Here is a 26,560-nt window from a genome sequence, read left to right on the forward strand (position 1 = left end):
ATTGATGAAAGATATCCCAATGGAAATTAGAAAATGTTTTAAACTGAGTAATAAAACAAAGGAAAATTTGAAATTGTGTAAGAGGTAGTAGAAATGGATTGGGTGTGCTTCTCTCAGCATTAGTATTTTGCAAATCTCCATGGGATGCAATGTGTATACGTGTGTGCTCATTCTCGTGTGTAATGCATGCACATGTGCACATGTGTGTATGTGTGAGAGAGAGAAGGGTGTGGGTACACACGTGACTATGACTCCCTAAACATAACCCTTTCATCTGGTATTCAGAAGAAGAAATGGCTAAACTTTCCTAACATTTTTGGAAACACTTGTTATTCAGGACTTACTAACAGGCTGAATATCATTTTTCAACCTGGCACTATCCTATAGATTTCAATAATTACTTTGACATACACAATTTTCTCTTTATGTGCTGAGTTTAGAATTTATGTATATGTAATATTTAAACAGGTGTCAGTCCAATCCATCTTCGAAATTTTATATGAAGTGTTTAAGAGTGCAGCGTTTAGGAATGGAAGCATGATTTAAATTTCCACCATTACTGTCTAGAAATTGGTTAAGTAAAAACCTTTTATATGCCATTTTGTGACTTTCTGAGTTACACTGCCATCAAATAAAAGGATTAAATGACTCACGGTCCAAATATAGAAAGAAAAGTTACCTGCTCAAAGATACCCATATCTGATATGTCAACATAAAACAAACAAACAAACAAAAACAACAAAACACATTTCCCAGTGTCTTGTCTACTCCTCAAATTGGGTTTTTCTTGGTTTCAATATTCCCTCTAATACTGGCTAATTTGTTAATTCTCAATTGAGTGTGATTTTTTCACCCCAAGGGGACATCTGATACTATGTGGAATTTTTTTTTTTTTTTTAATTTATAACTGAAGGAGATGTTACCAGAATCTGGCGGGTAGAAATCTGTGAACCAGTTAAACAGCCTACAATATGCAAAACAGTCCTTCACAAGAGTGAATTACCTAGGCCAAAATGTCAATAGTGCCACGTTGAGAAACCTTCATCTAATCTGATCAATCCAGGAGGGTTTTCTTATCCCTCTGATCTTTGTGTGATAGTAATTTTGTGTTGTTTTCTTTCATGTTTTCTAGATTGGACAGAAAGCACCCTTAGAATAAGGAATTAAAAAATTAATATTAGAAAAACTCTAAGTGGTAAAGAATAGGATATACTTAATGTCATCTTCTGTAAACTCAATATAATTTTAGTGAACTATTCACATTTTCATGAAAAAGCCTTTTAATCATATATTTAACAAGTGGAAGAGAGGATTACTGTACCAACTTGGGTTGTGTCCATTTAAATAAAAATTTAAGTGTTTGAATTATTTCCTATTTTACACGCTGGCATGAGAAACACAGTGATCTTCATGAAATCTGGAGATTCCCTCTATGTATACCTAGAGACCACGATTCTGAAATTGGTGTGTTGGTGGAAGACAAATTCATTGTTTGCTGAAAATCCAAATGTATTATGTCCTCCCATATGCAATATGCAGACCTGGAAAAGGTCAGTTTGCCTTATCTGCATATTTTACATTTTTCCAACACCCTTTTGTTTATTTTCTGCAAGTTCATAAATTAGTAAAGCAAAAAAAATATTTCATTAAAATGGCACAAAACAGTTTCTGTTTAGTTTGGGAGTAAATTTAGCAGGAAATTAAATGACAAACACAATGACAGACAGAAAAGAAGCCCCAAAATGAAATCTCTGCAATACTTACATCATTAAGTGACTCACAGACTCTAAATTGTTAAGAAGCTGTTAGAATTAGAATCTATGTAAACTATTAGTAAAACTCTAAGATTCATCTGGAATTCCAAGTTTGTAATAGGACAATAATCTTTTCCCTTAGAAAGACTGTTCTGTGCAGACTGTGGCAATATAATACAGTGGTAGCTATCACCGAATTTAGAGCCACATGCTAGTGATCAAATCCTAGCCCTGCTATTTTACAGCAAGTTAAGAGAATTTCACATGTGGAAAGTAATTAAAATAGTTCGTAGCACTCAGAAGAAATTCTTAATCATTATATTTTAATTGCTTAAATGTTATTACATATTTACCCAATTCATAAGCGCTTCTTGGTCTTTTGGCTAACGTCAAGTGTATTTACCCAATTCACTACCTTTCGAAAGCTTTTGAAAGTAAGGAGAAAGAAAAATCAATTCCGAATTCGGAGGTCAGTGAAAAACCCAAACTATGATGTTTCAGCTTGACTAAATCAGACGATATTGCTATCATCAAGAATTTAACAACTACGCGTCTTGAGAATCTGACTGGTTTGATTATTTTGCTCTTCCTGAATAGTCCAGGACCCAAATCAATCACCATATGATCAGCAGCTCATATAAATGCGTGATGACTGTAACTGACTGGGATTTGTGTCAAAGCAAATGCAAAATGTTATTCTGGGTCACAGAAGAGTCCACGCCTCATATAGTCATGCCTCTTAATCCAGTCACTGTTTGAGAGGTCCAAATGTAAGTACAAATGTAAAATTTCCCCAGCAAAATCACACACGCCAAGAATATTCAACAGTATGGAAAATAAAATCACCAACAGTACTCTGCATCAAGTCTAATAAATTATGCATATCTAGGAGCAGCTGAGAACTGGCAAAAATTATAAAATATTGTTTGTAGTACACCTTAATTTCCAAAGAACATTTTTATTATCTTTCATTTTTCCTTTGTTTTTGCTTTCTGGTGAATGTGCTTTCTCTGGAGGCATTTACTCCCACCGTTTGAGATAAGGTGCAATACATGTTCTACCTAGTTATGATGGACACTCAAGACACTAATCTGTCTTGATTGCCTCCTGATGGATTCTCATATTTCTTATAGATATTAATTTATCATATTGTACAGTCATGAACTGATACAGAGTTTCCTAGATTACTATGTTTTTAAATAATCTGCCTTTCTAATGTGTTCATGTTCTGTATTTCCATGAGGGCCGTTACACTATTGAATCTAGGTTATACTATCATTTTTAGTTATGAAAAAAGGACTTGTTATTGGGACAAATAATTATTCTTAGAAGGGAGAGAACATTTTGATATTTTCACAAATTTCAGATTGACCTGAACTATACAGATACTGTATCACTGTAATATCAGAGAATTTGTCATATCTTGACTATGAATCCATGAAGAAAAAAACTATCTGTCTTGCTTAAGACCTCTATTTCCAGTGCTCAAAATAGTACGTGGTAAATATTGCCACTTAATAAATAACTGCTGAACAAATAAATAAGTCTTTTCTGCAAGTGAGAATGATTTTCATCCTACCCAATCCCAATTATGTGTCAAATGAGTTCTTTTGACCAAGCCATTGACCTCAGAGTAAAATTACTCTGAAGAAAGCAATTCCAAAACAGGAAAGGTACTAGTTACTTTCCCAAAGAAACAAAACACACACTTGAAATAAATACATGCACGCATGAATCTAAAACTTGCTAACACTTATTTGAAACACACCCACATACCTGAAACACACACACCTGAAACTTACTGACTGTACTGTGTTTAAGACTTTATTTAAACACACCTCCACAGACTGAGCCAGGTAAATAGATTCCTATCTTCTTTTGGTCATTATTTTCTATTCTGAAACTTTTTTCTCTCAAAATGTCTTACAAGAATTCACTAGGCTGGTTTTGGAATAATAAAATGGGTTTTAATAAAGAAATTGATTACTTGACATATTAAACAGCCTAAAATTAAAGCAAACCAACAAGAGAACTAGAGCCCACCAGCCAAGCAAAACTGGTCACAGAGAACCTGATTTTCCCTGCTCTGTCACCCCACCAAAGAGAAGCACTTAAGAATCATGGTTCCTTATCACATTTTTATGAAGAAAAAGAAACCCTTCTTGGAACCATGACCATAGTCATTCCTTTTCATTTTACTGGACTACATTAGGTTGCCCACAGTTGCTAAAAAAATGTCATATGATGATTGATCTAATTGGGCCCACCCTCACCACCAGTGAGAAGGATAGCTTCCTCAGCACAGAGCTGGGTGAAGGAGATTCAGACCCCAGAGCAAAATCTGGTTTCTACTGGAAAGGAAGAAAGCATAATGGGTAAGTGGGCATTATACACATCCAACAGTCTCCTTCTCAGTCCCTCCATTCCATTACTATCTCAGTGTTTCTAGCCTCGTGCCAGTATGAAATGGAAATTCAATAGTTTCCTCTAAAAGCTATCAACATCACAAAACTGAATATTCAATTTTTTTGTAGCCTACCAATACAGTTAATTCTTGAGATTAAACATTTAAAAGAATTTTTTTAAGTATGTTCCACAACCAGTATGGTGCCCAACGAGGGGCTCAAACTCATAACCCCAAGACTGAGACAGAGCTGAAATCAAGAGTTGGACATTTAACCAATTGAGTCACCCAGTAGCCCCTAACATTGAAAAGAAATTTAATATATGGTATCTTTAAGAATAGCATAGTTTTCAAAGGTCTAGTCAATAAAAGTGAGACATGATCAGAAAACTAGGTTTCACGTTGTTAACTGCCTACAATAACCATGAAATCAAGTCCTGTTAGGATCTCTATGGGATCCTCAAAAAATAGCACCTTTCTCCCATGCTCAGTTAAGATCAAAATGAGAACTAAAATAAATACTGTAAATGAGGGTCAAATATTGCTGTTATTGCCAATAGGGGCCAGGCTGGAGAACGTAGGTTAAGTCTGTAAACTAAATGTGTTCATTAATCCACATGGAGCCTCACAAAGATCTGCCCTCTGGGGAAACAGATCTAGCTGTGTGCTCTCTCCTAATGCTCTTGCTCTTGTCTCCCAGAATGAAGCAGGTGGGGCTGAAGTGAGCAGTCACAAATTTATTAATCAGTCATATCAGTCCATTTCTGGGGCAGAGTCCACAAGAGAACCAGGGTTATAGCAACAGATTATCATGACAGGAAGCAAACTACAAGAGTGGGGGGAAATTGTTCTCTATTGTCAGTACATACTGTTATGCAAAAATCTGAGGATAAAAAGTTAAGTTGGAGTAAGTGTCTTATAGATAAGACTCTAAATAGAGGATTTTATCATAACTCACACCATATACATGTAAGCACTGTGGAATAATTGAACATGGGTTTTGTGTTGTAGAATTATATAATTTTAGAGGCAGATTTTTTTAGAAATTATGCATGTATTCTAAATTTCCAAATTTATGAATATGAAATAACTCACAAAATGCAGTTAAGTTAAAGGCATGGCTCAAAATAGTTCGACTGATAATAAGCAACATTAACACTAGAGCTCCAACCACCAATCTCCTAAACTAGCACCTGTGGTTTGGAGAAAAAGAGTACCAGACACAAACTGGATTTGAGTCTCAGTTTGCTACTAAGAGTAGGCAACCTTAAATAAATCATCTAAACTCCCACAAGCCCTCTCTCTCTGTGAAATGGGGTTTTATTACGAACCACAATACACTTTTGCTGTGAAAATTATGTAACTTGCATATGGAAGAGCCAATGCAATATAGTCAGCTAATTTATTAATTCAGTCAAAAAATATTTACTGAGTACTTTTTATATCCCAGGTCCTGGGGACACAAAGAAAAAGACAAGAATCATCACATTATATCCTATCTTCCTCTCATATCTCAATCTGAAACTTAAAAAATAAAATACTGTTGGGGTGGCCGGGTGGCTCAGTTGATTAAGCAAGTGTCTGACTGTTGGTTTCAGCTCAGGTCATTATCTTGTGGTGGTGAGATCAAGCCCGGCTACAGGCTCCATGCTCATTGCAGAGTCTGCCTCAGATTCTCTCTCCCTCTTCATCTACTCCCCCCACCCCAACTTGCATTTCATGCTCGCTCTCTCTCTCTCTCTCTCAAACAAATAAATAAATAAATAAAATCTTGAAAAATACATAAAATAAAATACTGTTTTAAAAATACTGTGTTAAAGTGGAAAGTGCTAGTTTGGAAAGTCTAACTCAATAACCACAAAGTAGTGAGAACAAGTTTATTAGAAAGAATAGTCATTAATGTCATCAAAATCCTTAATGTTCCTTTGTTGCCGACTGCCCCATTCCCTGTCTTGGGCAATGAGTGGCCACCAGTTCACAGAAGTGCTTGAAAATAAATCCTCCAGCACAGCTTCCAGCCCCATCGCAAAATCATTATCTATCATATATCTAGTCATCTCTAATGGCCAAGACAGATTTGACAAAGATTAAAGCTGAGCTTCTGGGACAGGGTACAGTCCCATTTCCCTTCTGCACCAAAACCCAACTAAAACAAAAATTTCAACTATAAAATGGTTATTATAAAAACATCACAGGGGCGCCTGGGTGGCTCAGTGGGTTAAGGCCTCTGCCTTCGGCTCAGGTCATGATCCCAGGGTCCTGGGATTGAGCCCCGCATCAGGCTCTCTGCTTAGCAGGGAGCCTGCTTCCTCCTCTCTCTCACTCTCTCTGCCTACTTGTGATCTCTGTCTGTCAAATAAATACGTAAAATCTTAAAAAAAAAAAACAAAAAAAAAACCATTAGAATACTTCATTTGTAAATGGTTTGGTTGGTAATGATGAACACTTACTAAAAGATTTAACGCAGATTATAGAATGCTTATTATGTTACAAACTGAGGATGTTTCCACTTACTTTAGTTTTGAGGTTTTTTTGTTTTATCTTTTTGGTTTTTTTTTTAAGCCAGTTCAAAACAACAAACCATTGGACTAATTGCTCACATCATCTATTTCAAGTTCCTAATTAAAAGATGATCATAAACTTAACATTCTGGTGGTAAATTGTTAAAGAAATGCTACCCATGCTGTTCTTTTTCTACCTTCCAATTCACACTTCCCTTTTATCTCTGTTTTACATTTCTCTCCCATTGCTTCCTGATATTCTTAAACTGTTTGGATCATAAGGTTCAGTAATTATGATGTACCACAACCTGCCACCCACCCCAACTCACCTATTTACCAGCCTACATTCTGCCTCTATTTTACCAACCTTGAAACTGGAAGTCACATTACCTTTTCATATCTTTCTGAGGATAATTATCACAGAGAATTTTGTTTATTTTTAAATTTTATTTTCTTGCCCCAGAATTGCATTTATTTCCTCTGGGATCAGATATTATGTGTACTCTTCTTGTGTTTTCTCACTGAAAAGTCCAAATGACTTTCCCAGGAAGCCACTGGAATGCAGAATTTCCTTCTGAGAATTTGACTGAACAATACAACATTTTCAGGGAAACTTTTTAAAAGATTAAAATAGAAAACCATTCTCAACCCATTTAAAATTTATCCAAAAAAATGGCAAGATCGGTGAAGTATTTCCCTCCCTCACCACTAACTACTTCCCCAAAACAAACAACATATCAAAACTCTTCTATGGGGTATCTCAGAGATTTATAAAATGTGAAACCTGTTAATTACTTTGAATCTAGTTTTGTGAACCTACAGAAATGATAGATCAAACATCCTGATTTTCCGTGGATTTTTTAAACTAACATTATAATCTTGACTAAGTCACATGAACTATTTAGACTACCATTTTTTATTTCAGAGGAAGAATATTAGATCACTTTTAAGGCCTTTCCATCAACCCTTTTTGTTTGTAGAAATGGCTTAATGGCAGTAATCATCAAAATTGTTCACTGTCTTGGCATAGGCAACTAATTCATTTTCAAAAGAATTCTCTATTACTAATTATTTTTTGACATACCATAACAAATACGTGTGTGTGTGTGTGTGTGAGAGAGAGAGAGAGAGAGAGAGAGAGAGAGAATTCTGTAGAAATTACTTATTGTAATAAGTAATCTCCTTGCTAAAGGGGAATATCATTAAAATATTTCACTCATTATATACATAAGGTGATAAAAGGGGGTAAAAAATATAAGAAAATACACCAAGTGTTGCCACTAATAGGAAACATTCCATCACTGCTCCATCTAATTACAACGGAAGTGTTAGTGCAGTATCTTGGTAAGATCTAAATCAGACCTTCACAAAAACCAAAAATCATTAAATAGGAATGATATTAAAAAGATGAAAACTTGGAGATTTCTAAGGACTTGGTCTATGAATTTATTAGCCATAAAAATCTATGAGAAAGTGAAGAAAACAGTGGAAGTAGAATATGAAGAAAAATATTTAAATGCTCTTTAACTATTAAGAAGCTTAATAATATCTGAGTTTGGAAAATAATTAGAGACAAGAGTATATAAATTTTGGCTTAAATTTTACAATACCAATCTACTTAGTTTGCTTAAACTCCTTGGTTTTTTTTTTTTTTTTTCCTGAAACAAAATAGGTTTTACTTATGGTACTTGAGAAAAATCAATTGATTAATTGATCCAACGGTAGATAGGTAGATACATAAAACAGTTGATACTTTCCACTATCACACCTGAGACTTTAGGCTAATGAATATATCTTTATGTAAATATATGTTTACGTATGAACATATCTTTACACTCACCTTTTAGAGACCCCATATCTTTAAGATATCACAGAGAACTAAGTCACAGCCTAACCCAATGTAAGAGTAGTCATGGGCATCAAGATAAGTTAGTTCTATCTTTGTCCTAACAATACCCAACTGCATGGCCTTGGGCAAATCATTAAAACTCTCTGAACCTCAGTCTTATCATGATAAAAATTTAGGAGTATGATTAAAGGATCTAATGTTCTTGTCAAAAAAATCAGTAAAAAGAGCTTTAAAATCATGCATTTCCAACAAAATAGCCTTGAGGACACACTTTTTTCAGAAGGGAAAGACACAAAGGAGAGTCACAGATCATATCTTCAGTTCAATCAAAGCTGTCTTACAGGGGCGCCTGGGTGGCTCAGTGGGTTAAAGCCACTGCCTTTGGCTCAGGTCATGATCCCAGCGTCCTGGGATTGAGCCCCGTATCGAGCCCCGCATCGAGCCCCGCATCGAGCCCCGCATCGAGCCCGGCATCGAGCCCCGCATCGGGCTCTCTGCTCAGCAGGGAGCCTGCTTCCTCCCTTCTCTCTCTGCCTGCCTCTCTGCCTACTTGTGATCTGTCAAATAAATAAATAAAATATTAAAAAAAAAAAAAAAAGCTGTCTTACAAAGTATATTATGAACAAATAGCCAATGTATTTGATTTTGGATTTGTCATATAGATACTAAAAAGAAAGTCACTTGTCACTACTGACAGATATTTATGTAGTTTAAAAATGCTTGGGATTTCTACAATGCAAACAATATAGACCTTATTACATTTCCCAGGGATATATAAATACATAAAAAGTTCATATATATATATATATATATGCATGTGTGTGTTTACATTTTGAAATAGCATATAATCTAAGTAGTGAGTTCTACTATATTAGAGAAAAAGTTTTCCTTTGTTTAAAAAAAAAAAACACAGTTAAGTTCTTCAACTAGACTATTCTCTTAACTTACTGGTGCAGTCAACCCTTACGTATATTAAATAGAACTTCCATTACTTTAAAGTACTCATTACCCTAAGTACTCATTGTTCCAACATGGTTGGAAGACATATCATCAACTGACCTCTTCAAGGAAGTGACAAAGATTTTTTTAGTAAAGTCAAAAAAAAAAAATCTGAAGTATCAAATTTACACTCAAAACTTAGCAAATATTGTATACCAATCATAAATTAGCAAAAGCATTGGTAATTATGCATTTTATATGCATTCACCATTAATAATTAAATTTAGAAAAAAAAGACTCAAGATACAATGAGCAGGACAAAAAGCTAGCATATAAGGTGAAAATGTCACTTAGAACTATCTGAATTTTTAAAATGTGAGTTCCATACACCAATCTGTATAGAATAATTTGCATGCCAGTAATGCTGGTATACATCATGTTGCATATGAGTTCAGCAATACCCATGAATGAAAAATAAGCCTCTTTATGCTCCAGGATCTCACTCAGTACTGCTAGGCATTCATTCTATAAGATGCCTTAGGTGCACAGACAGACCCAATTCACACCTCATATATCAGCTTATGCTAGATTAATGTTCATCATACTGTTTAAATTTGTGTTAGTTTGGCTATTGTTGTCCCCATCCCACCCACTGAGGGGACATTTAAATTTGCACTGCCACTGTTCTTTTATGCCATAATCCCAAAAGTAAATCTGTCTTTAGAAATAAGACAAAAATGAAAAGATGAAGTGCATCAAATGAAAATATCTTTGGGCTGAAATTGTTTGTGTATGCGGTTAGTGAAGGTAAGAAAGTGTAACCAAAACAAACATTACTATTTCCCATGAAGGTATACATTTAAATCAAATCTGACTGTTTCCACGTAACTCACCTCCTTCTTCTACCTCTGTCTAACATGGCATCTAAAGCACCAATTTTATGTAGAAATGTTAAAATTGCCTATTGTCAGATGGTATCTCTTTCTCTCATTTTGTTTTATCTTTTTGGGAGCATTTCTCACTTTTAAAAAGTTACAGGTATGGGGAGCCTGGGTGCCTCAGTCAGTTAAATGTCCTGCTGAGGCATCGGGCTCTGGGCTCTGCGCATTGAGCTCTGCACTTAGGGTGGAGTCTGCTTGTTCCTCTCCCTCTGCTCCTCACCCAGCTTGCTTTCCCTCTTCTCTCTCTCAAATAAATAAGTAAATAAAGTCTTTTAAAAAACTTAAATAAAATTGGGGAGGGTATGTGCTATGGTTAGTGCTGTGAAGTGTGTAAACCTGGCGATTCACAGACCTGTACCCCTGGGGCTAATAGTACATTATATATTGATAAATTTTTTTTTTAATTTTAAAAAAATTAAATAAAAAATAAATTAAAAAGTTATAGGTTTGCCTTTGAAAAAAGAGAACAAAGCTTTTTTTGGTTATAAGTCCCAAGTGAATACATCAGTAGAATTATTTTCAACCTACTCCAAAAAAAGTAAGTCATTTATTCTGCCTTAATTTCAGTTCTTACATATTTTCTCAGAAAATATAGTTTCATTTTATAAAAAGAAAAGCATTTTATTAAACATAATATTTTTAGGTCATCATCTAGAAAGTAACAAAATGAATACGGTGATTACATCAAACACCCCCAAAAAATAACTTATCTGGAGTCTGTTAGTTTCTTCTAGAGTTAAAAATATAGTTACTACACCACACAGTCATCAGACTCTAGAGAACTTAGCCAAGTGAAGTGACACAAATATGTAAAATAAACACCTAGAGTAGATTTACTCCTAATTGCCAAAAAAACACAAAACAACCTAGATGAATGAATAAGCAAGCTGTGGTACATCCCTATCATGGAATACAACTCAGCAATAAAAAGAAACAAACTATCAGTTCATGCAAAACATGGGTGGGACTTCAAACACATTTTTCAAAGTGAAAGAAACCAGACCCCAAAAGCTACTGTTGTATTACTCAATTTAGATGATATTCTGGAAAATACAGAACTAAGGGACTGTGTTTTACATGGTTCAAATAAATTAAAAAATAAAAGTTCTAAAATCATATATAAAGGGGAATATGCCTTATGATGTATCAAATTAATAACATAACTATAACCACACATACACAATAACTCAAGCTACTTTAGAGTACTTTGATCACACAACTTTATTAACTATTCCATAGGAATAAAAAGAACTGCCAAGCGATCTTAACTTTAATTAGTAGAGCTTTTTAAATTTGCAGATAGTGTTATCAGTGTGGAAATTCTGCAACTAATTCATATATACCTAAGTACAGAGCAAATGAGTAAAAACACCAATATTTGGGGAAGGCAGATAGAGATATGAAGAAGAAGACAGATAGAGATATGAAATGGGGGAAGATGGGGAAGAACTCCGAATTGCTAGATTTGAATTACAAGTATGAAAATGACCTGATTATTTAAACACACACACACACACACACACACGCTTACATAAATACGTGAATGCATGCATACACACACACATAGATTAATTTTGGTCTAGTGTCCTTTGTTTCATGATCCCATCCAGGATAATAAAATCCCATTTAGTTGTCAATCCCCTTAGGCTTTTCCTGGCTATGATATTTTCTCAGATATATTTGTTCTTAATGACCTTGACAGTTTTGAGGAGTACTGATCAAGTATTTTTTGGAATATCCCTCAATGGGCATTTGCCCAATATTTCTCTCATGATTAGATTGGGGTAATATGTTTTGGGAACAAATACCACACAGTTAAAATGACATTCTTGCTACATTATAACAAGAACACATATTATTAATGTGACCTCACAACTGATGTTTACCTGGATTGCCTAACTGAGTGAGGTAGGAGCTCTCAGGGAGCCTCACTGTAAAGTTACTTTCCTCCCTTTCCATACTATATTCTTCGGGAGAAAATTACTATGAACAGCCCTTACTTCAGAAAAGAGGAGTTATGCTTCAACTCCATCTTTCTTGAGGACAAAGTATCTGCATAAATTATTTGGAATTCTCTTCCACAGGATTTGGCTGTGTTTTTCCCATTTACTTATTTATAAATTATTCATTTATTGCAGCGTGGTATCATGGATATCTATCTCAAATTTTGGGTTAACATCCAAGACGGGTTTGTTTATTTATTTATTTTTTTAACTCAAACTGCTCCATATTTGCCACTGGGAGTTCTTTCAGTGGTTCTTGTGTCCTTCTTACCTATTTCCATTATTGTGGGCTTTTTTTAGAAGAATTCCCCTTGCTTTCTAGCACTACAAGACGCCCAGGCTCATCTTGTATATATCCCGTCCCCGTCCTACAATCAATGATTTCCCAAAGACCCTGGTTTCTTTTATAATAGGTCGAAGCTTACTGAAAAGCAAGATCTGACTGCTGGGTATGCGTATTGCTCATGGATGGTCATCGCTTTAGGCTCTCTCAGAACACAGAGCAAGGAAATACATGTGTGTATATTAATCATGAATATATAATACACAATGTCTCTAGCCGGTACATAACACATGTTATGATAACCATGAGTTCATACAGATGTCTTTAACCTAAATTCATTACTACAAGGATCATTCTAGTCTTCTCTCCTTGCTTGTATGCAGCCACTCATTCCAGCAATGAGAAATGGGGCACCTCCCATCCACCGTACATTTACCTCCTTGTTCAACTCCAGTATGCATATATATAGTAGTTTCAGAACTACTGACTGTTACCTCCTTGGGACACAACTTTATCTGTAGAATACAGTGCTTATGTGCAATGCCTTTTGCCTTTGATCTTACAGACTGCGCTCATTCTCAGAGTTACTAAGATCAACGTCTTTTTTCTCCTGCATGGGTGTTTTTCTTGCTGTATCTTTTCTACATGTTTGAAGTATTTCAAAATGGAAAAAAAAAAACTGTTGAAAAAATAAGGTAAAATCATCCTATTTTGGCAAATTTATAACATCATAAAAAACCACGAGAAGACATTGCTAGGAGCCTTTCGACTGCCTTTGAAGAGAACATATAAAAGAGAGACCCTGAAGCTTAAGCTTCATTAACTTTTTGGTATCTTCATGGTAACCTTATAAGGAAATAGTAAAGATTATGAGGCTAGATATCACATAAGGATGCAGAGGAAGGTGCTCATCAAGAATTAATAGAAAACCCTGGACTATCTTTTTTCTCCTTTTTTTTTCCCCATAACAACAGATATAAAATAAGGTCATATAATTGAAGTAAGAAGCTTTAAGAAAGTGCTGAAGGTGCTGAATAGTTTATTTGAAAATACAAGGAAATAACAGATGAATTGCCAGTAAACTAGCTGAGGCTGGAAAATTCATTCACACCTGTACTAGGCCATGAGCTCTGTGTGATTGTTCTTCCAACAGTGTTCAGTTATCCTGCAGAAGAATGCTGAAGACAGGTATTTGCAATGCACCAGAGAGGCAGCAGGCCACCATGGGAACCACATGGTTTGAATTGCAGTTCCACCATTAATACAAATGTCACTTTAGATAAACTACTGAAATACTGTATGCCTAATTTTTATTTGTAAATGGGGATGAAAAAATACTGATAGAGTGCCTGATACACAGTTATGGCTCAAAAAATGTTAGCAATCATTATCATGACTATGCAGAATCTCAGATTGTGAGCCAAGGATAGTAGAAGAACAAATGGGTGTTTATATAGAAAATAAACTGAAAATACTGCTCTGCTAGATTGGTCTTCTATTCTCTAAGAGAGGAGTTATTTTGTTGGAAGAGTTTCAAGGATCTCCCAAATGTCAGTGTGTAGTATTTCAACATCAGGGAGTTTAGATGATCCTAACTTAACAGACTTGGACACGACAACTGAAAACTTCTACTTTGTAACCCCACTGTGACAAGCAAAAAGTCTCCAGGAATTGCCAGTGTGCCCAAGGGAGACTGCCACCCTGGTTAAGAACCAAAACTTTAGGGAAATGGTATTTACTAAACGTAAATAAGAGAACTTTTGACAGTACAGCAAAATCAAGGCTTAGTTTAAAAAAGCTTTTTTCTTTCCCCCAGGAGTTAACTGACTCAAATTTTATTCCAAAACAAGTCAAACTTGATAGCACTGAAAAAAAGAAAAAAAAAGAAAGACACACATCTCTTTTATAAATTACGTCCTCACAAGTAGAGAACTGAACAATGTATTCTCTCTCAGAACCAACGCTTTTCTTGTTTCTTTAAAGACATTTGCCCTTATGGCACTGACACGATTTAAAATCCAATCCAAAGCTGGCCTTCATGTTACGCCTGCAGGACATGCCTCTTTGCTTTTGTACACTTTGTCAGGTGCCACAACCATAACCCTCACAGAATGACAAAAGGTATGGGAGAAGCAGTGTATGTACTGAGATCATTTTTTCAGAAATATCTTCCCATCCTGTGAGCTTTGCATCAGTTTAGCCTCTGAGTCTGAAATTAAAGGGACACAGGGTCCAACATACAAGACGCAATGCTCCCTGTTTGGGCACAACGTTAAGTTACTTTAGAAATACCTGTGGATACACACCTTAATAGGTAATTTGTTTTGAAAATTCTAGTGTTTTCTGAGGCAGGGAACACTCAGTTTCTTCTTCTTCTTCTTCTTCTTCTTCTTCTTCTTCTTCTTCTTCTTCTTCTTCTTGTTCCTCTTCTTCTTCTTTTTTAAGATTTTAAGATTTTATTTTATTTATTTATTTATCTATTTATTTTAGAGAGAGAGAAAGAAAGAGCATGCAGCAGGAATGGCAAAGGGAGGAGGAGAAAGAAACTTAAGCTCAGTACAGAATCCAGTGCAGGGCTCGATCTCACAACCCTGAGATCACAATCTGAGCTGAGACCAAAGCCAGTGGCTCAAAGGACCGCACCACCCAGGTGGCCCAGAAACACTCAGTTTCTAATGTCTTCTACAACGGTCAGGGAATCTCTTCATAAAGATTGGCATGATGTAGTTATTTGCTCTTGTGGATCAATTTGAAATTTATAATATAAACAGTACTCCAGGATAGCACATACACTAAGGTTCAGTGGCCTCAACATAGAAACCTAAAATGAAAACAATCCCACTGCTGATCAGGTTTGTAAACCAAGTGAAAACATGTAAAGGGACTGATTATATTGAGATGTCTACCCTCCAGGGTGGTTTTCTTGCATTTTACTTTTATTTTCAAATGTAAAGAAAAAGCAACGTGTTCAGAAGACTTCAAAATAAGACATAAGAGGTGCCTAACTGACTCAGGTGGTAGAGCACATGACTCTTAATCTTGGGGTGGTGAGTTCAAGACCCACACTGGGCATGGAGTTCACTTAAAAAAAAAAAAAAAGACATAACAACTACCTGAAAAATAGAAGGAAAAAGAATTCTCATTCGGATGGAATAGAAAAAATCTACAAGGAAACAGAAGTGCTGTACAAGGGGCTAATGGAAAAGTATGGACTTTGGAGTGAGACTCGGTGGGTTCAAACCTACATCTCATAATCTTTTGTATCTTTGTATATAAAGATATCATTGGTGAGGTGCCTGGGTGGCTCAGTCAGTTAAGCATCCAACTCTTGGTTTCAGCTCAGGTCATGATCTCAGGGTTCTGAGATCGAGCCCTGGGTTGGGCTCAGCTCTGAGCAGCGGAGTCTGCTTGAGATTCTCTCCCTCCGCCCCTCTGAACCACATGTGCACATTCTCTCTCTCTCTGTTTCTCTCAAATAAATAAACAAAAGCTATCATTTCTTACCTTGCCTAACTCCTGAAAGGATGGGTTAAGAGGTATATAAAATGGCAAGCCAAGAGCTGGACACAATAGACGTTCACTAAATGGTAGATGTGAATTTTTAACAGCTAAAGGAAGTGTCCTACAGACAGTGTATTAAGAATCTAATAGAGTATTTTAAAAGCTTTTTTCCGTAGTTTTCAAGAGCATCTTACATCTTCTCTTCCCTTTTTATCAATTACTGTGATAAATTATATGAATCACATTTCCAATCATTGAATCATCCTGTCATTCCTGGAACAAAACAAAACATTACTTGTTCCTGTCATCTGCTACTTTTAAAAAGACCACTCAATTTCCTAACAATGTGTTTAGGGTTTTTCCATCTAAATGTATGCATGTAATTATTCTCTTTTTGCTTTGTTTGCTTTATCAGTGCCTTATGTTGGGTTTTGCTGACTATCAAAAACACAGGTTGGAATATTTCCATATTTTTCTATGTTAGGGAAGTCTTTATATATCATAAAGAGCTTAAGGTCATGGAAAGCTGAATAGGATTTGCCTAGTTCTAAATAGCTCCTTCCATTGTTAGGCAAATGTTATTTTAAAAAAAGAATGTAAAGGAAGTTGAAATCCATCTGCCTATGATGTCTCCTATGGTCTCAGGTTACCTTAAAAAACAAAAAAGGCGGAGAAAGAGGAGAAGTGTGACAAATACAGACATTCTGAGGTAAACAAAGGAAGCACATAGGCATTGTCAAGTGGCAATTAAAAGACTATTTTGAGAATAAATTAAAGACAATGGGCTGGACCTCAGGGGAAGCATAAAGCTCAGATATAAGAAAGAAATAGGTTTTTTTCTGATATCCAACATTCTTATCGATGTAGGTAAATGAACTGCGTCACTATGGCATTAATCCAGAGTCCAGCTGTAAACTGATAAGTAGAAACAGATTAAACAATACATCTGTTTCTAAAGATCTCCATTACAGATCTCTGAACTATGCCTATTTGCATCCAAATCTCATGTCTTTAGAATGTAATCTCTACTGAACGCAGCAGTTTGCGTTTGCCTTGCCACGTTTCAGCACTTGTTTCTGCAGCCTCCAGTGATTATGAAGTGGGATATTGGGCAAAGCCAGCCAGGTAAGTACCTGCACCCCACGACCTCAGGGCTGTGGTCATCCGAGCAACACAGCCACAAGCTCAACCCTTGCTTACACCAAGAAAGGTCACTTTCTGCCTAGGAGAAGAGGGGAATTGTGGCATTTTATGAGTTCTACAGCTTATTCCCAAGATCCTCATACACCAGAACACTAAAAATACAGCCAACATACTCATCCATCTGGAAGGGGTTTTGAAGACTGATACTAAATATCTGAACACAAGGTGGAAAGTGCAATTCAGAAATGTTCTTCATCCTGTTAATGCTTAAGAAGGTATGCCGCATTCTCTTTGTTCTTGGTATTCTTTGTTACTTTTAGACACATATTTTCTGGTTGCTTTTCTAGCATTTTAATCTCAATATCATCTCTGTAGCCCAGCTATCTTAAAAAGGAAATTCTAATTGAATGTTTCAAACCTGTGCAGATTACACAAAGAAAATCTTACCTTCACTACTCTAAATGAAACTTTCCTGAATATTGTTTTAATTGCAGTTCCTCTAAATTGAAAAGAGTGGCTAAAATCTTTTGAAAATTAAAATCAAATAATTATATTTTATTTTATGTCTGTTACTACTTTAAGCACTTCCAGTTGAAAGCAAAGCTCTGGCCTAAATGTATGTGATTACTGAAATAACTACAGGCAAGAATCAGCTCAAACAAGTCTGTTTGCACCTCTAAAAGAATCTGTATTTTAAATACAAAATAGAAATGATGTGCCAATATCAGTCTATTGAGAATTTCTAAAATTTGACAGTCACAACTTTCACACACACCTATACATACATATGTGGACTTGTGCCAAATAATGTGTTCTAAATGGAGAATTTATAAATCTTAATGTAATTATTTGATACATAAAAATCATTGTTAAAATTATCCCCCCATAAGCTAGTATTAATCTTGTTCAATGTATGGAAGAATTTCATCAAAGTGGAGGAATGTATATTAAAGTAAGGGGTTTTTGTTATAGTGACCTGTCTCCAAAAGTATTATATAAGGGAGGATTAACAGCCAGATAACCAGGATAAAGAATCAGCCAGGCTCAGGAGTTCCAAAAAATGAACAAGAAAGATCTTTTTTGATTATTCAGCAAGTTATATTAGCTAGCTGGAGTTACATGATTTTGCACCTTAGAAAACATATTTTCCCCCTCTCTCTCTGCCTATCTATCTACTTGTGATCTCTGTCTGTCAAATAAATTAAAAAAAAAAAAAAATCTTAATGGGGCGCCTGGGTGGCTCAGTCGGTTAAAGCCTCTGCCTTCAGCTCAGGTCATGATCCCAGGCTCCTGGGATTGGATCGCTCTGCATCACAGGGCATCAGGCTCTCTGCTCCGTAGGGAGCCTGCTTCGCGCCCCCCACTGCCTATCTATCTACTTGTGATCTCTGTCAAATAAATTTTTTAAAAAATCTTTAAAAAAAAGAAAGAAAACATATTTCCTCAACTGAGATAAACCTGAGATAACTTTGTAAAAAAAACTTCCACTCCCCTCTCTTGTCTACCGCTAACAGTTCATTTTTCAAGTGAGGTTTTCCAGATTTTCTTATCAGTGGTACTGAAAGGATATATAACAGGAATTCTTTTCTTGTTCTTTGTAATCTACAGCATACAACTTTAAATATCCTGCTTTACAAAATAAAAAAAGTAAGAAATTTTCAATGCATAGTATACAGGGCATTTAATCAAAGTCAGCTTTCAGAAGAAAAATATAGAGCCATTTTCAAATGCTGACAAAGTAGGAAAAGAAAAATGAACCCTCATGTATCTTTAATGAAGCTTTCAGGGAAATATATCTATACATACCTTAGTGATTTCTGATTTTTAAAATATTTTCCCTAATTTGGTAAAGCAAAATATTATACTGCCATGCCGCTCTCAATTGAGTTCAATTTCAAACAAATATATGAATCAAATAGAAAGCATTATTTTAATAATGCTTTAAAAAAGGAACTGAATTTATCAGTCAATACATGAAAAGTGGCAACACTGAATAATTACCTGACAGTGAATTATTTTAAGTTTTTCTGAGGAAATTTGTAAATCACTGAGTCCTAGGCCAAAAGATTTGGTTGAAATAATTTTATCAACAATACCTTATAAAGATGAAGGCTGTCTGATCAATACTAAACACATTCATTACACACAAACTGTCTCCTGAGAGAGAAGGGAGAGAAACTTCCTCTAAAAGCTTAAGAAAACAGCAACCCTCTCTGTCCTAACTCTTCTGGTAAACAGCACTATTGTGGTTGACATTTCAGGTACATTTTTAAATCTAGCCACTAGGGCCACAACTCCACTATTAAGTTTACATTCTATTTCTATGGCTACTATAGTACAGGTTACACCAAAAGAACATATGCTTACATTGGAAGTCATTTAACACTAATGAGGAATTTCTAGCTTTATAACAAAAAGAGATTTTGCAGTATTCTTTTATTTTGCATAAAATAATATGGACTATCATAATTTAAGGAATCAGCTGCACTCGTTGCAAACCTCATGCATAACAAAGGCTTTTGGGGTCTGGCCAACCTGGATTCTAGACCTTACTATTCCACTCACTAACTCTTTTACCTTAGGTTCTCTAAGCCTCAGAGCGTTCATTGGTAAGAGAATGTAGAGATAATTCCTACTTCACAGACCAATCCGCATTATGAAAAGAGACAAAAAGTTTAAGTGACTTGCATAGTAACAGGAACAAAAAGTGCTTTAAAAATTGCAGCTACTAGTACTACTAAATAATTGTAGTCAATTAGAATACCATCATTTCCCTGTCAATAAGAAGGCTGTAGGTAGGTATTAATTTCTTGTTTGAAGGTCTCTATGGAAAATAGCTCCATTTTTCAAATCCAACGAAGTTTCACTGGGGATGAAGAAGAGTTTTCCTACAGTGTTAGAAAACGGTCTTCCTTAATATTCATGATCATTAGCCATCAGGGAGATTCAAATCAAAACCACACTGAGATACCACCTTTACACCAGTTAGAATGACCAAAATCAACAAAACAGTAAACAAGTGTTGGAGAGGATGTGAAGAAAGGGAAACCTTCTTACACTGTTGGTGGGAATGCAAGTTGGTGCAGCCACTTTGGAAAACAGTGTGGAGATTCCTCAAAAATTTAAAAATAGAGCTACCCTATGACCCTGCAATTGCACTACTGGGTATTTACCCCAAAGATACAGATGTAATGAAAAGAAGGGCCATCTGTACCCCAATGTTCATGGCAGCAATGGCCACAGTTACCAAACTGTGGAAAGAAACAAGATGCCCTTCAACAGACAAATGGATAAAGATATGGTTCATATATACTATGGGGTATTATGCCTCCATCAGAAAGGATGAATACCCAACTTTTATATCAACATGGATGGGACTGAAGGAGATTATGCTGAGTGAAATAAGTCAAGCAGAGAGAGTCAAGTATCATATGGTTTCACTTACTTGTGGAGCATATGGAATAACACAGAGGACATTGGGAAAAGGAGAGGAGAAGAGTGTTGGGGGAAATTGAAAGGGGAGACAAACCATGAGAGACTGTGTACTCTGAGAAACAAACTGGGGGTTTTGGAGGGGAGCGGGGTGGGGGAATGGGTGAACCTGATGGATGGGTATTAAGGAGGGCATGTATTATATGAAGCACTGGGTGTGATCCATAAACAGTGAATCTTGGAACATTGAAAAAATAAAGTTAAAAAAAAAAGGTCTTCCTTTACATTTTCTTTAATGTAATGCTATCCCGAAACAAATATACCATTGCAAATCTCAGTCTCTAAATTATTTTCAGACAGATGCTAACTGGGAAATAAGTTACACATAAGTTAATAATTCTAGTGTAGTTATTGGCCTACACTAGACCTGTTAGCTCTGTAGCTGGTTTGTAGTCACATGATGAATTTAATCAAATTACCATAAATCATGGTTATGCCCATGCTAGCTTCCATTATTTCTAGGACTCAAAAAACAAAACAAAACAAAACAAAAAACAAAAAAGAGGTAGTTACTTAAATAAGAGCATGAGTAATTAACAGAATTAGATAAAATTATCAATACAAAGAAGAGATTCTTTTTTTTTTTTTAACCTGGACCCATCAGGATGTTTGATCCAGTCTCACTTTTATTGATGGCATTATGTCTTCAACTTCAAAAGACTGGTGCAGAGCTCAACTAAATTGCTTGATTTTAGAGGAAAACCCCAAAAGGCAAAAGACATATTAGAAAATAACTGAAAAGTAAGCATGTTGTACCAGTGCAACTGCAAACAGGGGAAGACACAATGGGGGAATTAAAGGCTACTAAAATGGATGCATAAAGACTATGTTCAAAAGAGAATGAGGACATCTACAGACTTGGGATAGAAAGAAAAGACAAATCAGGACTAATTTAAATGCTATCATTCTTTATAAATGTAATATTTTGAATAAATAATCCTTTAGATTTTGACCTTTTACATTTAGCAAAAATGTCTGCAGAAAAGAGTCTCATCAATCTTTTATAACTTCGTGTTGAAAAAAAAGTTTTAAAAGATGGTTTAAACATGTTCATTCAGCCATTTCTATAAAAATTTTCTAAAGTAACTGATAGGCTAAATGTGTAAACTTTCTCAGGGAAAGTATTCCACTATTGCTTAACTGCCACAATTATTTATATATGTATGTGACATTACACATTTATTTATAGTCCCAATGATCAAAAATACAGAAAAATCCATGTATCATTAAGGAAGATCTCAACCTATGTCTTCTTTGGTAGATTCTCCATACCAGAAAGCACATTTTGAAAAGTATAGAGTGCTTACCTTAATCTGAAAGTTAGTTTTAAACATCAATTTCTAAGGTAGTGAATTAAACATTACTAGATATTTGTCATGAATCACATATATTAGTGGACCAAAATCTCATTTGGATAGTTATATGGTTAATGTCTACTCTAACTTCTCAAACAAAGCCATAATGGAGCAACATCAATATGTCTAATTTTCTCTTCCCTCAACTTATCAATATCTTATAGAATAAAGAGTATATGACAACTACTAATATTGGAAATATATTCTAAAATAAACTAAAATAAGACCAAAAAATATTTAATTTTCATTTCACCACCATTATAGTTTATGAAATACAAGCTTCCATTTAACCCAAATGGAAAACTGCCATCTTGCTGCTCTGTGCAATCCAATATATTATGTTACATTATATATGTTCAATTTCTCTATCAAGGGCATATTTTCCATGTAGAATAATTCAGAAAAGTGGCCTTCATGTTTATGAAAAGAACACGACCTTCCACTCTCTAATGACTAAGTCCATGCTACACAGTTCCATAAAAAAGTCTTGCCTCAGATAACTAATATGATAAATTTATTTAATTGAAGTTGACATTTAAAAAGGCAGCTTCCTCGTATGTTCAGAAGTTCCACTGAGGCACCAATTTTACCCACATGTTGTCTCTTAATTATCTTTTTATTAACTGTAGTGCTCTGTTCTTGCACTCAAGACTAGATTTAAATTAGAAGAAAACACTTTTATCATCACTTAAATGGAAATGGAAATAATTCTGCTACCCAGAAAACCTTCAAAAGCCTATTCCAGGGAATACAGAAGCACACTGACTCTCCTGTCAGATGAATAAAGACTTAGTTACGAGAGTAAACAGTTTCCTCTAGATCAGCCATTGTTGATGGAACACTATAATTATAAAGCATGCTTAGGCTTGTTTATACATGTACATAATATCCTTGTTCGATATTCCCTGTAAATAATACCGTAAGATACAAGTCTGAGAATACAACTAGCTTTGATTTATGTAAGGGTAATTAGACAAGTGTCTTATAATTGTGTTTAAATAGGTAACTTCTAATGAGAAATTTCTATAACCTAATTTAGGAAATGTATATAGATTTTGATTTCAAATGTGGAAAAATAGAACTCATATAGAAAGGAAGGAAGAAAAGGAGGGAGGGAGGAAAGAGGGAAATAAGGAAAGAAAAAAGAGGGCTCTAGTTTTCAGTGGAATACTGAAAGCTGGCTGAGAAACGTAGAGGGAGTGCCAGAGTTGGAAAATATCATTGTTTTAATCATAATAGCACAGATCGTATCAGGCATGAATTATCCATGGATGCTAAATCTAGAGGGATCTTGGAGTGTCTCACCACAGATTGCTTATTGGTTGCAAAGGAGAGAAAAATTATATGATAAATAATAGAGGTTGCATTTTAAAAGGGGGGGGAGATTGTGGTACTGTATGCATCAAAAATGTCATTAAAGATAAAGACAGGCTATGAAAATGTTCTAGATCCAACAGGCTAAAGAGACTCTTCAGCAGAATATCTGACCCTAAGCTGAAACCCACACTGGAGAAGGAAATGTTGAGGACATTATTGTGTCAGCAGATACAAGTGTATTAGGAATGATAGATTACATAAAAGCATTGCATCAAAGTTACCGAGGTTGACAACTGAACAGTAATTATGGAACAGAGTATTCCTAATCTTAGATAATGTCCCCACTAAAATACTTAGGGGTAAAAAGACATGATGTATGTTTAAAAACGTGTGAATCTGGATAAAGGGTATACTGGTGTTCTTTGCTCTTTGTACTATTTTCATTTTTACAACTTCCCTGTAAGTTTGAAATTATTTTAAAATAAAATGTTAAAAAATGTGTGGCAGGTGGACTGGCACTTTTAGCACCTTTGAATTTCTTTTTTTTTTTTTTTAACAAACCTCAAAGCATATACCATGTGATGTATGAATAACTTTATCACCACTCATTTAATTCTTAAGAAGCACCTTTGAGATGTGCACCCTCTTCTTCACAACTAAGGAAACAAAGGCAAAGAGGTTTACAACTGGCCCCAAATCACATATTTCATAATTGACAGAGCCAAGATCCAAACCCAGACAGTCTAAGTCCAAAGTGCCTCTTATGACAATTTTTCGAAGTTCATTAAATAAACAGAATATCTATCAAATTGGTGGAAATAGCCAGAGGCTCAGGGATTTTAATAAATGAAGATGACAATGAGGTAGTACAGTTATCCTCACAAATGGGTTAGAGGATGTCAACTTAACAATAAATCCAAATACTAAAACTCTACATTTTACTTCAAATTCACAATTATTAAGAAAGAGAGCAGTAAATATAGTTTTAAAGAGAATAAATAATATTTAAAGTTGTAAGAATAATAAGAATTGTATGAAAGACTAAATGCTCAGAGTAATTTAAAATCCAGTTTCATTACCATTTGTAATGTCTCAAAGTGGGACATTTGTGAACACAAATGAGTAGCCTACCTATTACCAAGGAGGTGAGCATTCTTGGTATAACACTTCACATAATAATATTTATTGACTGAATTTATAAGAGAAGTATAATAAATGTCTTAGAAATGTGTTCTTTCCCTCAGGTTTTTATATTTTTAATAGGCTTTGACAAACAATAACGATAATATTCATTGCTTGATGACAGCACTCAGTATTATGAGTGCTAGATTTACTCTAGGAAACATTTCATGGTTGATGGGTTTACAGCAAAGCTTCCTACCTGTAAAGGCCTCTATGGTTTCATTCCACCATCCTGCCAGCCAGAATTTACATGACTGCTCTTCTCTATTGATCCCTTATAAACAATTTTATCTCACCTCTTGGTCTAAAACTTTTCTTGACTATTTCAGATTCAATTGTTTTCCCTCATTTAGCCATAAATACCAACTTCTGGTATGACTTCTCATTACTTTGAACACTTACTCAAATCTTATTATAGAAACTGGATTTTTGTTTGTTTACCATTTCTTTCATTTGTAATCGAACTGATTACAAGCTCCTTGAGACAAGGGACTGTGTAAAATATCTTTATATTAATCACAATGCTTAATGGCCTCTGGATGAATCAATTCAATATTTACTACTGATTTTATTTTTAATTTTTCCTGAAGTTTCATACAGTTAAAATGTCTTTAAATCCTGTTTGACATTACTGTGATTACTTAAGGGAAAACAAATAGCAGGAATGCTCCTTCTCTTCTCTCTAGTTGAAATATTCAATTTCTTAAAAATCCAGTTCAAAGGAAGACTTCAAAAAATTTTCAACTTGTCCCTTGCCTTCACCTGGTTAATGTGTTCATAGTTTGAATCTGAATCACAAATTTGTACTTAAAATGTTAAGTAATCACAACAACCCAGAAGGCGTATATAAAATATCATCATGACTTTGAAAAACCAAATTATAATATAAAACAACGTGAATGGCATATATAAACATATTATCAGTAATAGCCTCGGAGTGGAACGCTGGGTGGTTTTCCCCTTGTTTAAATTCTACCATGGCTTCCTCCTCCTCTCCAAAATATGCATATATATCCCTTAAAGGGCATATAAAACATCATTCTGCCTTTAAAATTATTGTTTGTTTTATGTATCCCAAATTTCATTATGAGATTTTTGACACCAGTGAGTATTTTCTACTTTTATTTCCCTGATGCCATTTCTAGCGTGGTGTTTGACTCACAGTACTGCTTTCGAGTATCAAGATAGTCTTCACATTTTAATCAGGAGAGGTTTCTTTGCCTTATGTATATTGACACATGAATTATACATAATTTATGCACATTCACACTATGGATACCCATAGGATATTAACCTTGTCCTCTTGCCCCTCCCTCAGAAAAGATTTAGCTTAACCAAAGTTGGGTCCCTGAGACCCTTCTCTGGGATTTTTTAGTCCTGAGGATCAGAAGTCATTCAGGCAATCTCTTTCTCTTTCCCCTCTCCCTCTCACCTCCTCTCTCTCTTGCCATTTCTTTTTCTCTCTCTTTCTTTCTTTTTTTTTTTTTTTAAGATTTTATTTCTTTTTTTGAGAGAAAGAGGGTGAATGAGAGAGAAAGCATGAGCAGGGGGAGTGGCAGAGGGAGAAGCAGGGTCCCTGCTGAGCAGGGAGCCCAACAGGGGCAGGACTGGATCCCAGAACTCCAGGATCGTGACCAGAGCTGAAGGCAGATGCTTAGCCAACTGAGCCACTTAGGCGCCCCTCTTTTTCTCTAATAAAACTGCAATGTGTACAATTTGGAAGCTGCTTAACATTCAGGTTCCATTTCCTCTAAAAAATTATCTGTAAGAAATAAATAAAAAATTAATAATTATCTATAATATGAATAAAGTTGGCGCACAGAAGGACAAGGAAGAGGATGAAGAAGAGAAAAATAATCCTACTATCACTGTAATATATTTGTAGTGATTCTTATA

At 35.2% G+C, this 26,560-nt stretch overlaps 1 protein-coding gene across 2 annotated transcripts in view; it reads right to left on the minus strand.

Moving 5' to 3' along the window:
• The window catches only part of KHDRBS2 (KH RNA binding domain containing, signal transduction associated 2), a 482,992-nt gene that overhangs the window by 425,422 nt on the left and 31,010 nt on the right, over positions 1–26,560 (minus strand). For both annotated transcript variants that reach the window (XM_080806642.1, XM_080806643.1), the window contains exon 2: positions 14,967–15,082. The gene's annotated coding sequence lies outside the window, so the exon portion shown is untranslated. The remainder of the gene's footprint in view (positions 1–14,966; positions 15,083–26,560) is intronic.

This window comes from Martes martes (assembly GCF_963455335.1).
Source record: "Martes martes genome assembly, chromosome: 6".
NCBI classification, from domain to species: domain Eukaryota; kingdom Metazoa; phylum Chordata; class Mammalia; order Carnivora; family Mustelidae; genus Martes; species Martes martes.